Source organism: Sus scrofa, chromosome 15, assembly GCF_054392235.1.
Source record: "Sus scrofa isolate SSC_HxYL_T2T_F1_AM1 chromosome 15, Sscrofa_HxYL_maternal_Yorkshire_Landrace_v2.0, whole genome shotgun sequence".
NCBI lineage: Eukaryota > Metazoa > Chordata > Mammalia > Artiodactyla > Suidae > Sus > Sus scrofa.
The window spans coordinates 102,161,603-102,176,206 of NC_139397.1; the positions used below are offsets into that span (position 1 = coordinate 102,161,603).

The 14,604-nt window shown below is 35.0% G+C and overlaps 1 protein-coding gene across 22 annotated transcripts in view; it reads right to left on the reverse strand.

Annotated features, from left to right (window-relative positions):
- PDE1A (phosphodiesterase 1A) overlaps window positions 1-14,604 on the reverse strand; it is a 347,596-nt gene that overhangs the window by 188,181 nt on the left and 144,811 nt on the right. The window lies entirely within an intron of this gene.

Here is a 14,604-nt window from a genome sequence, read left to right on the forward strand (position 1 = left end):
TGGGGAGAAGATCATGCAGGGCCTAGAATCATGCAGATGTGATCCACTTGGGCATGGAATCATGGCATTGCAAGTTTATCAAATGTGGTCAAGAAGGGAGACTTGTACAGACTCTAGGAGGACATTCCCAGTTGTCTCTGTGGACACCTCAATCTGTGAGGTGGGTATGGCCAGTGCAGGGACCAGGCAGAGGCCCCCTGTACACAGCTGTAAAGACGGTTCTGACTCTCACCCTCATTCCCACCATCATCACCCTCACCAGCAGACTCACCCACCTCTCTTTACTCCCTGTCATAATATTCTAATTGCCAAATTTCTTTATCCTAAAGAATGGCTCTGGTTGTCACAACGCTCTAACGTGTATAGCTTCTTTTTATTTTATGAATTATGACAGATTCCAGGTTGGCTTGTACTGAAAGATGACTGTTTTGCTTTTTCCTTGTTTCAGTGATATCAACAAAGAGCACACTGAGCAACAGAACATGTTCTTCTTGAGAAAATATTAAGAAAAAATTTATTTGAAATAGGTGGACTCTGACTTCTAGGGATTCTTGAAATAATTTCATTAAACTCTGACATCTTCTACCACCACTTAAGTACCATAGACAATTTTGCCCCTTTAGTTCACTGCTTTTACAATTTTACCTGCTGTTTCTTAAATCGGTCATCAAAATTTCCATTTTTTCAATAGCTGTAAGTGCATATAAGTGCTTAAATGTTCTAGTTTTTTAACAATGGTCACAGTTAGGGGTAGTTTCTAGATGTTTGTTTTAATCTAAATGTCTCAAATTGATGAAATCCAATTTCTTAGAGAGTAATTTTGAAAGTTGTTGAGTGATTGGCCACATTTGGAAGACATATTTTAGAACCTGATTATCAAATATAATTTTGGAGTATAAAAAATAAACAGTGAATACAAGATGAAAATATCTGACAGTGTCACATCAGAGAATAAGTCATTTTTCTAGACAAATTTGGAATTCTTTATGTGCATGTCACAAACTTGGAATTCTCCCTGTGCATGTCACAAACTTTTTTCATTTGAGGTATTTCAGGTGTCAGTGTTGGCTCCTTACACTGACATTTTATGATCAGTCACAGCAGTCTACCTTAGCTTTTGAATGTCAAATCACAGTCAAGACCCCGTCACCTCTGTTCTATTGTATGCATATAAACTTTATTGAACCTTATAAGTTTATTTTTAAGGCAATGAGCCTGAGCTAAAACTAATTAATAGATAATTTACTTGAGGCTAATGTTCTAGGACATAATCTGGAGTAAGAAGGTGAACTGGTGAAAATACACTTTGTCATATATACATTCAGTTAATCATATACCCCAAAATGTGAGAAAAATGTACACATACCTACCTAAAATAGGGTTATGCATATCAAAGCATTTATAATACCCACAAATAAGAGTGTTCTATGATAGAGCCCTTCATGGGTCTCCAGCAAGCTGGCATGTCCTGCTAGGTGTGCTGAGACTACAGGACTTTGCTTTTTACCCTGACCATTTCTCAGGTTGTATTTGCAGTAATCAACCTTGAGGGGTGAGGTAGTAACCAATGTCTCTCTTTGGGACAAAGAGAAGGCTTACCTACTGTTTGCTATAAAAATGGGTTCCCCAAGCTCATTGTTCCTTAGCTGTGATACAGAGCAATGGCATGGACAGTGTCCATCTGAGTCCACATTAAATTGCCCCTGTGGCACTTTGGGCAAGGGTGGCAGATGCAATGCAGACACTCACATCACTTGCTGTGCCCTGAGTAATAAAGTTTTTTGCTTCTGACCCAAGAGTCTCATGTCTTCTACCAGAATCTACAAAGCATTAATAGGCTAATTTATTTGTAAGTAGGGTTAAATCTATTCCAAGACAAAGGGATACAAATATAAAATACTGAAACTAAAATGAGCTATCCAACTAGGTCAACTTTATGTTCCATTTCAAAGGAAAATGGAAAGAAGGAAATAAACTAAGGAAGAAAGAAAAGAAAAAAAATATTTCATAGACATCAAGACAGGGATTTAACCTACAGTAAATTAATGCTCACTCTCTAAAAAAACATTAATTTTCCTTTTAGTTGTGTGGGTATTCTGCCCAATTGCCAGCTGGACTAAAGGAGTTGCCTACAAGAGTTAACTTGATATATGGCAGAAAACATTTATTTTAGATAAGATTTTGTAAACAAAACACAGCTGCCACATTCATTTAAACAGTAAAAAATTTCATCTTGAGTCAAGGAAACCATTAGCCCATCTGCTTCTAAAGTGAGAACTTTAAAATCATAAAAAATGAAATCAGCAACCTAACATAGCGTATCTCAAATATGTGAGGCACATAAATCAAAATTCAGTATTTGAATAGCACATTTTATTTGGGCTGGGTCTTAGAGTTCCAATGAAGTGTTCCTATAAAGTATAAATTATGAACTAATATGAACATCTAGATAAGCAAAAATGAGCCTTGACAGCTAGTATCACAATTAAAAACAGGGAAAAGCACATGTATTTTACAATTGAAAACATAAAAAAAATAAAGCAAATAAACAAATGAAATCCTGGCTTAACTAATAGCCATTGTACATGGGTACATTGAGTCCAATTATGCTTCTATTTCACCTATTTTCTAAAAATTAATCAGCTAATTAATTATTTAAATGGTCAGCATTTATCATAGGTAGCAGCCTAGTAGAATTTTCTAAATTCAGAAATGCATCTTTGTTGTGAAACGCAAAATTTGAAAATCAAATATATTTATGGAATGCAAATATAGGCTTACTGATCACTGCATATCTAAACATAGGTTTTCTAACTCTTGCTTTTCTGAACTGAAGGATAAATAAAAAGTACAGTTTATTAACTTGTTACTGCACTCAGTACAGTAAATACAAACACCATGCTTTTCTGAACTGAAGGATAAATAAAAAGTACAGTTTATTAACTTGTTACTGCACTCAGTACAGTAAATACAAACACCAAACTTGGAGAACAAAGAGGATAAGTAATGTTCTTACGTTTTAACTCACATGAATATTTACCATTAGGCAATCTTCCTCAACACAGAAGAAATGTAACTAAGTGAAAATGAAATGTGTATATGTGAATACTCTATTGCCAGTTATATCAATAGCTGAATTACACTAAAATAAATATGGATAGTCCTATCTTTTAAGACTTAGCAACATATCCCCATCAACAGTTAATTGATTTCTGAATCTATCTTTGCATTCATAGTACAGAGAAGATGTGTATAGTCACAAAATTTTAGGCCAACATAATTCTTATTTTTTTAAATAAATTTTATTACCATTTTCGTTCCTATAAAATAAGTCTAGCTTTGAAAATGAAATTGCAAAACTAAGAAACATTCAAAAGAAGATTTCAATCATTTACGAATGAGTGGATTTCATGTCTACATGGTTTATGTAGCTTTTATCATAAGCATGCATCATCCTCATCTGAATTTTACATGTTTTCATTAATACAAAAATCATTTCTATCAAATTTAAGCTGCTGAAGGAATTTATTTAAAAAATAATTTCATGGTAAATTTTTTTTGTTTTGTTTTTTTTTTTTTGTTTTTTGTCTTTTTGTTATTTCCTGGGGCTCTCCCACGGCACATGGAGGTTCCCAGGCTAGGGGTTGAATCAGAGCTGTAGCTGCTGGCCTACGCCAGAGCCACAGCAATGCGGGATCCGAGCCGCGTCTGCAACCTACACCACAGCTCACGGCAATGCCGGATCGTTAACCCACTGAGCAAGGGCAGGGATCGAACATGCAACCTCATGGTTCCTAGTCGGATTCGTTAACCGCTGCGCCACCACAGCAACTCCATCATGGTAAATTTTTAAAATAGTTTTATTTAAGGTAGAATTTTGGTAGCAATGCTGTTTCTATAACAACTCATTATTTCAGGTAGTTCCTTCAATGTAATATTCAAAGTGAACGATTCCACTTGAGAACACATTTAATGCAATTTTAGGCTTTGATTTCAAATGTCTCTCCTCCTTAAAATGATTTGTTTGCAATAATTTCAAGTTGTACTGACTTACAGGGATTTGGAGAAAAACTAAGTTTACCAACAATTTTGTGAACTGTTTATATTCCAGGATAGGAAGGTCTGAGTTGGAGAACATCTAACATGAAAGAGTTGCACAATTTGAAAACAGCTAAAGTTCAGTTTGATTATAACAAGAGCTTCTAAACTACCCTGCTGAATGTTGATATTAAGAAACAATTGAGGAGTTCCTGTCGTGGCTCAGTAGTTAATGAATCAACTAGGAACCATGAGGTTGCAGGTTCGATCCCTGGCCTTGCTCAGTGGGTTAAGGATCCTGCGTTGCCGTGAGCTGTGGTGTAGGTCGCAGATGCGGCTTGGATCCCACGTTGCTGTGGCTCTGGTGTAGGCCGGTGTCTACAGCTCTGATTCGTCCCCTAGCCTAGGAACCTCCATATGCCACAGGAGCGGCCCAAGAAATGGCAAAAAAAAAAAAAAAAAAAAAAGCAAGAGACTACATGGCCTTGGGTATATAGTCTATGTTAAGTACACTTCTGCATCTCAAGAAAATGGAAAACAAATCTTGAGAATTTTTATTATACTAATTAATAATTTATTAACACTAAGATAGAACTTTCTTATTGACTTCTTGTGAAATGATGGACAGAGAAAAAGAGCAAGAAATTTTCTTTTTTTTTTAGGAAAAGAGAAATGAGAAAAGGAAAACCACAGAGGAGAAAGAAGAAAACCAGCTGTCTAGCCTTTTAGATAACATCATTACTTTCATCATCCGCAATATCAGTTCATAGTTCACGTATCTTAATGCATGTGAAATAAAATTCATATTTTTTGCAAGACAATAAAAATTTAAACATAAAAATTTTCTCTACCCTTTGGATTTTCTCTCTACCTTCTCTGTGCATCAAATATCTGCATTACGTATTGACCAAACCCTCCCCATCAGCAGAAATGGCCTGCTCAACCATAAAGAGCGACATTCTCCTACCATCACCAAGTCCTTAAACGAAAAAAATTCCTTTTTGATCTTGTAAAGGGCCATGATGACACTGAGATCTGCATTGTATAAACTGTCAATAATCCATCACTTAATATACAACCCTCTGTCTCAAAAAACTTAAATAACTGTGCCTTGACTTCTAACTAGCAAAGTTCTCGGAGCTTTCTGACATGCTCTTCCTGGATTATGATCCTCAAATTTGGCTCGAAAAAAATTTTATATTTCTTTCTTATATTAATTAACTGATTAATTTTTTGTCAACATGTGTATAAGGAAAAATCTTAAGGAGCAATATTACAATAATTGTCACAAACTCACTGGCCTTTCTTTAGGATAGGAAGTCAACCTACAATATTAAAAGACAAAGTTCTACTGAATTATATTCCCAACAAGCTTTTGAGAGTTGTAGAGAGTTTACTTATTTCTTTGGCTATTAGAATCATTATGATTTAAATAAGAATATCACTACTTCATATATATCAAATCTCAGCAGCAATAATTAACATTCTTAATGCCCTGGTGAAAAGATGTATGAAAAATTTCAATGTTTATGCAAAGTATTTCTTAATATTTTCTGAAATTGAAATAATTCAACTTAAAAAGACAAAAGTAAAAAATGTCACTTCCAAATTCATATTAAACATCCAATACTACTCAAGAAAATTTCTCCAAGGAAAAGCTGTAAGAGTCTTGAACATATTTCTGCACTGTCTGTAAACTTTTCAAAAACACCTGGCATTTGAAGAGATGATAGATACTTAGACCTCAAAGATTACTCATCTCCACAGAGCTTCATAGTGATGCTTTATTCAAATTCTAACCAATAATGCAATCACTAAGAGTAAGGCTACTGTGTTCATTTTTTATTTTAGATATTAAATTGCTTTGGACAGAGTCCGGAAGAAACTAGCTTTATAAATAACTCTGCTTTATTTAAGTAATATTAGATTCCAGACTTTATTTTAATTTAAATTATCCTATTATGCACTTCAAAGGCAGCTCTGTAGAGTTAAATATATGCTTCGAAGAAATAAAATGACTATTATCAGTAGACCATGAAATAATTAGATTTCCAAGCAGTTTTTCCCAAAGTAGCATTTGGTCCCATTGATACCAGAGTTCTAGAATTCTAGATCAAGGGAGACAGAGGTGGGATAGGCAGTGGACACCCTTTTAATGTGATGAGCACTGTGGCAATTCTTATCTCTAGTGGATGGATGTCTTTCATTTTTTAGCCACCTTCTCTTTTTCTCATAATTGCTTCAACTGCCTGGCTCTGTTTTGAATATACATGACTCCACTCTTCCACACTCAAAGTTATCTTTTCTGGAACATATCCAATGGTATCACCTCTTCATATAAATCCTTACTGCCTTCCAAGTGCTCAAATGTTCACCACAAGACACAGACGGCCTGATTCTAACTTTCTTCAACTTTTTTTTTTTTTTTTTTTGGTCTTTTTGCCTTTTCTAGGGCCGCTTCCCACAGCATATGTGTGGTACCCAGGCTAGGGGTCCAATCAGAGCCATAGCCACCGGCCTACACCAGAGCCATGGTAACGTGGGATCCAAGACACATCTGCGAACCACTGAGCAAGGCCAGGGATCGAACCCGCAACCTCATGGTTCCTAGTCGGATTCGTTAACCACTACGTGCCAGGAACTCCTGATTCTAACTTTCCAGACTCATCTCCCTCAACTCAGCCACTGCCTTCCCTGGGGAACACCTAACCACTCACCATGTCATAAATCTACTTATATTTTCATACCTCCAATCTTCTGCTCATGTTCTTTCATCTCCATGCTTTCTAAAATCTTAATATGCTTCTGGGTAACCTCCTCATTGAATTTTGGGCTGATTCACTATTCAGAATTGATCTCTCCTACTTTGTGTTATCCCGCAGTGATGTTGTTTAACCTCTTGTCCTCTTCATTGCCTAATCACCATGATATTTTTATTCTCTAGAATCACCTCTGTGTGCCTCCTCTAGCAGTTTATTCATATTTATAACATTGTATTTATTGCACTGTATTATATGGTCAACCTGCATTTGTGGTTTGCTATTTTCCTAAAATATTGTGAGTTTCTTGGCAGCAGGGATATTCAGTTCATGGCTAACATTTATTGAACACTTACTCAATTGTGCCAGGCATAGTTCTAGGCACTTAAAATGCATAAAAGCATTTGATTCTCATAAAAACCACAGAAAGTTAGACTATTATCAACCCAGTGTTAAAGATGTAGAAACTGAGGCAGAGAAAAGTTAAATAATTTCCTCAAGGCTTTATTTCTTGTTACTGGAAGAGACAGTATTCAAACTTAGTCCATATGACTCCTCAATCTTAGCCAATTCTTTACACTACCGTTTTCTTTTCTTTTGTCTTTTCTTTCATTCTTTATTTTTTTCACTTTTCAGTGCCTATTACAGTTTCTAACAAGTAGCTCTGCTTGTTTCTTGAACAAATTAACTAACATTGTTTGAACACATTTGAGTGGGTCTTGGGGAAAGGTAGGCACAGCGTCTTCTCAAACAAACCTTTAAAAAGTATAATAAATCTAAGTTAAATTATACATAAACAGTTCTGTTTCCTTAGTTTGAAACTGATGATAACCAGAATCCATTTGAAACAAAATTTAAGTACACTCTTTCAGAGTACACTAACTCATTCGAGTGACTTTTTTTTTTTAAAGGGCAAAACAAAAATGATCATGTTAAAACTTGTAATAAATAATGGTAATAAACCCATCTATTCTTGAAGGGTTTTACTGAGTGACTTTGTAACGTAAAACCTCTTTTAGAGATGACAAATTTACAACCTTTCAGCTGACACATCAATGATTAATGTAAATGACTTTTTCAGTGTGACAGCAGTTGCTGGGTCTAAGGATTCAGATGACTAAGTTTATATCTAGACTAATACATTTCTTTCAGTTTCCCATCATTTTTGCACATCGGAAATATTATTGATATCATTTTAATAAAGTTTTTGTTGTTGTTTGACATCCATGTCAGCATAATAATTGAGTAGCTAAAATCTGTATGGGATTGTATGTCACAGACATACTTAACGCTGCTGAGAATAAACCTCCCAGCAGTCAAGAAAAGTAACAGGGAAAAGGTTACAGAAGGCATTTTCCCATGAGCTTTTATCCCTGCATTCATAAACCTTCCTGTCTGGGGAAACTTATATGGTCATGCCACACCAAAAAGTACCCAGCAAAGAAGGGTAGGCTTATCCCGAGAATGCCAAGCAATGACTTATTTATTTGCTTAGTTTCTTGAAGATGGTCCAATAATTTCATACAGTTTAAGCCCTCAATTCCTAATTTCTGTAGTCTTCAAAGTGGAACCCAACTACCATATAGGACATTCTATAGAAGTTTCAATGCAGCATTCCTCTTCCTCACAGAAATTACCATAGGATATCTACAGGTTTAAGATACATGATTCTGGATCCTTTTCTTTCCTGATTACATTGACTCCAGACACACTGTTTGGGAACACTCAACATACATACCACTTCTGGAGAACACATGATAAATTACTCCATTTCCTAGCAGGCATTTGTTTGTAATTAATCTTAAGATTTCATTATCTGACATGGAATAATTGCTATATTTTACATTGTAAAATATTAACTTCTTTACCATTAACTTTTAAGTTTGTATAATCCTGTCCATCATTTATAGGGAGTGAGGGAATGGGATCTGGTGGATATCCCAGTTTTATCAAACTTGGTTTAGAAGCTAACTATAGCACACTTTGTGAGGCACTAGGGGGCAGCTGAAAGACCTCACTGGACCACTCTCCGAATTGCAAGACGAAACACTGGGATAGAAGGATCCATTATTTTTATTGTTTGTCTCAGTATGAAGTGGTTTTTTGTTGGTTTGGTTTGGTTTGGTTTTTGCTAACTTAGGTTGATTTAACTATTAGGCACAATGAGCACAATGCCTAGGGCCCATGATATACTTAGAGGCCCACAGAAATGTTCTAATTTTATGTACTTTAAAATATAAAAGAAAAGCAAATATAATGGTTATAATAGTAATACATTTATCATCATGAATCTCACCTGGACTTTTTTTTCCTATGGTGAAAAGAGCCCATGAAACCAAAGTTCCCATAGCCCAAGGAACTCATTATGCAGCCCTGAACTTGGGTGATTTTTTGTGAAGTGGATTCTTGGCAAGCTTCAAAATATTACTGTGCTTCTCACAGAAAAACCTTAGACTGCTAAATAAGTCCTGATTCCACAAGTTAAGAGTGTGTCAATTGAAAAAAAAAAAAAAATCACTCGACATCCTTTACCCTTGGTTTCTATATCTATAAACAGGAGTAAAAATAATAATGTCTAGGTACTTAACACTCTCCTGTGTTCATTACAAATATTAATTAATTTAGTCCTATAACAACTTGGAAAAGGGTTAAGCTGAATGAGACAGAAACTGCAATCACCATTATATACCTGTCTATACTGCAGATAAGAGGGCTGCCCTGATTTCCCCTGAGCAGCCATGGTTAGTGAGTGGTAGGGCAAAAATCTGAATCCAATCTCATTTGAACACCTGCTCTCTTTCCAAAGTCATTGTGAGGATCTGTAGATGAAGGAAGTGATTTCTAAATACACAAGTATCATTTAAATGTAATGTATTTAACTGCAAGTGATGATACTTGCTTTTGCTAACATTTTTTCTCCAAAGCATTTTTGATCCAAACATGGGAACTGTACATAGATGAAACTACTTGTTTGTCATCTAGGTTTTCGTTAAACTCATAAAATGTAGGTATATAATACTAAATGTTTGGGAGATAAGGAAATATAGAAACTTTCAGGTTTCCTTTAATCTATAAACACACACACAGAGGTGTGTATATATTATTATTATTATTTCAGTCATGCACATGTATAAATTATGGGGGAACTGCTGGAAAATGATTAAATTCAAATTAAATTTTAAATTGTTCAAAAGACATTTGGGTCCTTTAAGAAACAAATTAATTCAGCAGCAAAGAAAGCCACTTTAGAAGCAAAATGTTTCAGAGCCACATCACACTTTTCATGTAGAAATCTTAGTTGGAAAGGGCAAGTAAGGCTCTAACATAGAGAAGATAAGGAAACTGAAGTTCTTCCAACATTTCACCATCCAAGAAGGCGCCTGCTTTTCCCCAAGTGCCAATTTTTCTAGCTGAGTGGTTAGCAGAGACTAAATCATCTCCCAAGCAAAAGGATCATCTTCAACTGCAGGTTAGAAGAAATACCACAGACTAGAAACCTAGAATGTTAGTGGTGGAAAGGATGCAGTTTAACATCTGTTCTCCCTTCACATTATGAAAGGAAAAAAAAAAAAAAAATGAGGGCGGGGTGGTGAGATAATCTGAGCAGATTAGTGGCATAATCTATTTACTAGTATAGTAGTACCTTCATAATAACATGAGAAGTATTAGTGAGAGAAACTTGCTTCATCCTGCAAACCAAGCCAGAAGACAAAAAAACGACAATTTATAAATGTAGCAGTTAAAGGAGAATGCTCCTCAGAGCCTTCTGTGGGGAAACAAGTAATCTTATTAAGAATTATTGAAAACACAGGGGTTAGCAGTGACAGTCATCTCACACCGAGACAGAAACAGGTGATAAAAACATTAAACAATGATAGGCAATCATAGAATAAAAGGTGAACAGCTGTCCTGGTTTGCTAAGGGTTGAGAATGTTCCCAAAACATAGGATTTTTAGTGCTAAAACTAACATCATCCCTAGCAAACCAGAATAAGAGGCCAAAGATGTTGTTTTCCCTTAACATTTCAATTCATATTTTTATCTTCACTTTATTTTCAAATATGTCTATAGAGAATGTAGTTATTGATATCTAATAACCATTGAGATATATGTACATATATCTCTATATAAAACAGAAGGAAGGAAACAAGGTAAAAATCTCTGTTTCAAAGACATCATGTTCTAATAGAAAAGAGAGATAATAAATGCAATAAATAAATGAAGTATGTAATATGTTACAAAATTATACATGTTATTATTACTATTTTTTTTGGCTGCACCTGTGGCACCTAGAAATACCTGGGCCAGGGACTGAACCCACTGCAGTTGCAAAGTGTGTCATAGCTGGGGATCCTTAACCCACTGTTCCACACATGTTAGTGAAAGAAATAAAATGGAGGGGAATTGATCCAGGGAAGCAAATTTAAGTAAGATGTTCAGGGATGAATCTTACTAAGAAGATGACATTTGAACGTTGACTTGAGGGAGGTAAAAGAATGAGCAATGTGGAGAAGTGTGTTCCTGGCAGAGGGAATGATACATACAAAGACTCTAAGCAGGGGGCAAACCTTGTGTGCTCAAGAAAAAGTGACAGTCCAGTGTGGGGCTGAGAACAAAGTAGGAAGACATGCAGCCAGAAAGGAAATTCAGATTCCCCAAGATTATTTAGCTGCAGCATGCAACATGAGTAAAACCACAACATTAACCATGGAGTAAATTTATCAGGAGGGATTAGAAACTAACGCCTCTGGAGACTAACAAAACAGTGGTCTCATTAAGAGATGTTTACCACAAACCACAGATATGAGATTTGAGAGATTTAAGAGTTCTGATGAACATGAGTTTTATAGATTCAGGAGAGACAGAGTCAATATCAATTGTATTTAAAATGAATATAAATAATTTTGGAATATATTCTATACAACACAAATAATATCATTTTATATGTGTAGTAATTTTCTTTGTATCTTAATGAGCCAACACTGATGTTAACTATACTGATATTAATAAAGAAAATTAATTGCATTTCATAAATATGTGTGAACCTCATAAGTTTTAAATTTTCTAAAGGGGAACTAAGCTTGGAGAAAACATTTCTGATGCAATGAGTGAAATGACTAAAAAGTCAACACACATATTCTAAATTGAAGTGCAAACCAGAAAATATTTTACAGATGTGTATGGAATTAATCAGCAATTGGTCTGTGATGGTGGTGGTATGAAGAGTGAGAAATAGTTCTGGGCTATTTTGAAGTCAGAAGATGTGATCTAATCCCCAGTAACTCTCTAAATAACTTGAGAAACTCCTCCACTCCTTACACCAGCTCTTTAACTATCTGGACTCTTGTCACAGACTATTAATCAACTGAGTCTTCTTTCTCTCCTTTCTACTTTTCCAAAGTTATCTTTCCAGCTGCAAACATGATCACATGATCATGCTATTCTCTTATTAATAATTATTCAGGCACTCTTTTTCAACTCCAGAATAAATTTTAATCTTCATTCTGTAGCATAAAAGCTATCCATAACTAAATTTGTGTCAGTATCATTTCCTGACAATTCTTTATCTAGAATCTGCATAATAATGCTACTTTTTCTATCTATAACTAGAGTGTTTTTCCTATCCTCATTTCAATTATTTCCTCACCCCCATTAATTCTTGCTCAATCTTCAATTCCTTTAGGAAGCTTTCCTTTATAGTCCCTTCACATTCCTTTCCTCCTCTATGTCTTCAAAACAGACCCCCTTTAAAAGTGTTGGCACATCACTTTTTTTTTTTTTTTTTTTTTTTTGTCTTTCGTCTTTTCTAGAGCTGCACCTGCGGCATATGGAGATTCCCAGGCTATGGGTCGAATCAGAGCTGTATCTGCCCGCCTACGTCAGAGCCATAGCAACGCAGGATCTGAGCCATGTCTGTGACCCACACCACAGCTCATGGCAACAGTGGATCCTTAACACACTGAGCAAGGCCAGGGATCAAATCCGCAACCTCATGGTTCCTAGTTGGATCCATTAACCACGGAGCCATGACGGGAACTCCTTTTTTTTTTTTTTTAAACGGATTCTTTATTTATCCATTCTCCCTACCAGGATGAATTGATTTGAGCACAGGAACTGAGACTTAATCATCTTATCACTATCTCTTAAGACAGTGTCCAGCATCTCAGTAATACTTGTTAGAAAGAAAATGTTGTGAGCCACATGGGAAGTCACTTATGATGAAGCATGATAACGTGAAAAAAAAAATTTATACATGTATGTGTAACTGGGTCACCATGCTGTACAGTAGAACAAAAATTGAATCAAAAAATAATAAAATTAAATTAAAAATTAAAAAAGAAAGATGGGAAAATGGATACTTTTACAAATGAAATAATGACTGTGATTTGGTGCAAATTTAAACAACAGCTTTTCATATATGGAGAATTTTTATTTTACTAACATTCACTTTAAACATGATGTCTGATGTTTAGAAAATTTTCACCACCAGAATTTTCACTAGTACTTTCTTTTCAAACCCAACAATGTTGGAATCATGCATTTTAAAATTTAATTTATATTTATGAACTAATCACACCTAAATATTAAATAAGCTTATGTAGCATTGGCTTTCAGATTCTTTAAACTTTCCAAGTTTTCTTTTTCTGCTGTCTTGGTAGAATAGACCGTTCTCTCCACCCATTCATATCAATGTGATACATCTCTTTGTTCATTTTGAAAATGATGGCATGAGTGCTAGTCTTATAAGAAACAAACAGTTATTTATTATTTATTTATTTCTAATTCCCCAATACATTAATTTTTTTCTACTGTACAGCATGGTGACCCAGTTACACATACATGTATACATTCTTTTTTCTCACATTATCATGCTCCATCACAAGTGACTAGACATAGTTCCCAGTGCTACACAGCAGGATCTCATTGCTAATCCATTCCAAAGGCAATAGTCTGCATCTATTAACCCCAAGCTCCCAATCCATCCCACTCCCTCCCCCTCCTCCTTGGCAATCACAAGTCTGTTCTCCAAGTTCATGAGTTTCTTTTCTGTGGAAAGGTTCATTTGTGCCATATATTAGATTCCAGATATAAATGATATCATATGGTATTTGTCTTTCTCCTTCTGACTTCACTCAGTATGAGAGTCTCTAGTTCCATCCATTTTGCTGCAAATGAAATTATTTTGTTCTTTTTGATAGCTGAATAGTATTCTCAAGGGAAAATAATTTTAGCTTATGTTCCAAATAGATATAGACATTATGTCTATGTATTTTTAATGTATTTTCAAATAGAGTATAAAAATAAAATAGACTCCTAGAGTGCTGATGGACATTATGTTAGGTTGAACTATATAAAATTAACATTTTTACAAGTCTAGAAGAACCAAATATTGACATTATGTAATTCAAATGAATAGATCTGCTGTTCTAACCATTTTATGGTTTAGGCCCCCTTAACTAAATTTATCAGCTGCTGATTAAAGATTTTTAATGTGTCTATTAGCTTCTAAGGCATGCCCTTCCATTACTGAACAATTTTAACTCATGAAAAGGTACTCTTAATTTTGAGTAAAAATCTGTATCACCACAATTTCATTATACGAGTAGGGTGTTAATATATTCTTTATCATGCAAGCCAGAACAATTCTGAGAAAGAAACAGGAACTCTTAGTAAATATGGAGAGACAGTAGGTATAAACTGAACCAATGCCAAGCAAATAAGCAGATACGATTGTCTTATGTATGGGTTACAATGAATTTAAATGATTCCTCCATTACCAACTATTCCTTAAAAAAACTAATAATTTC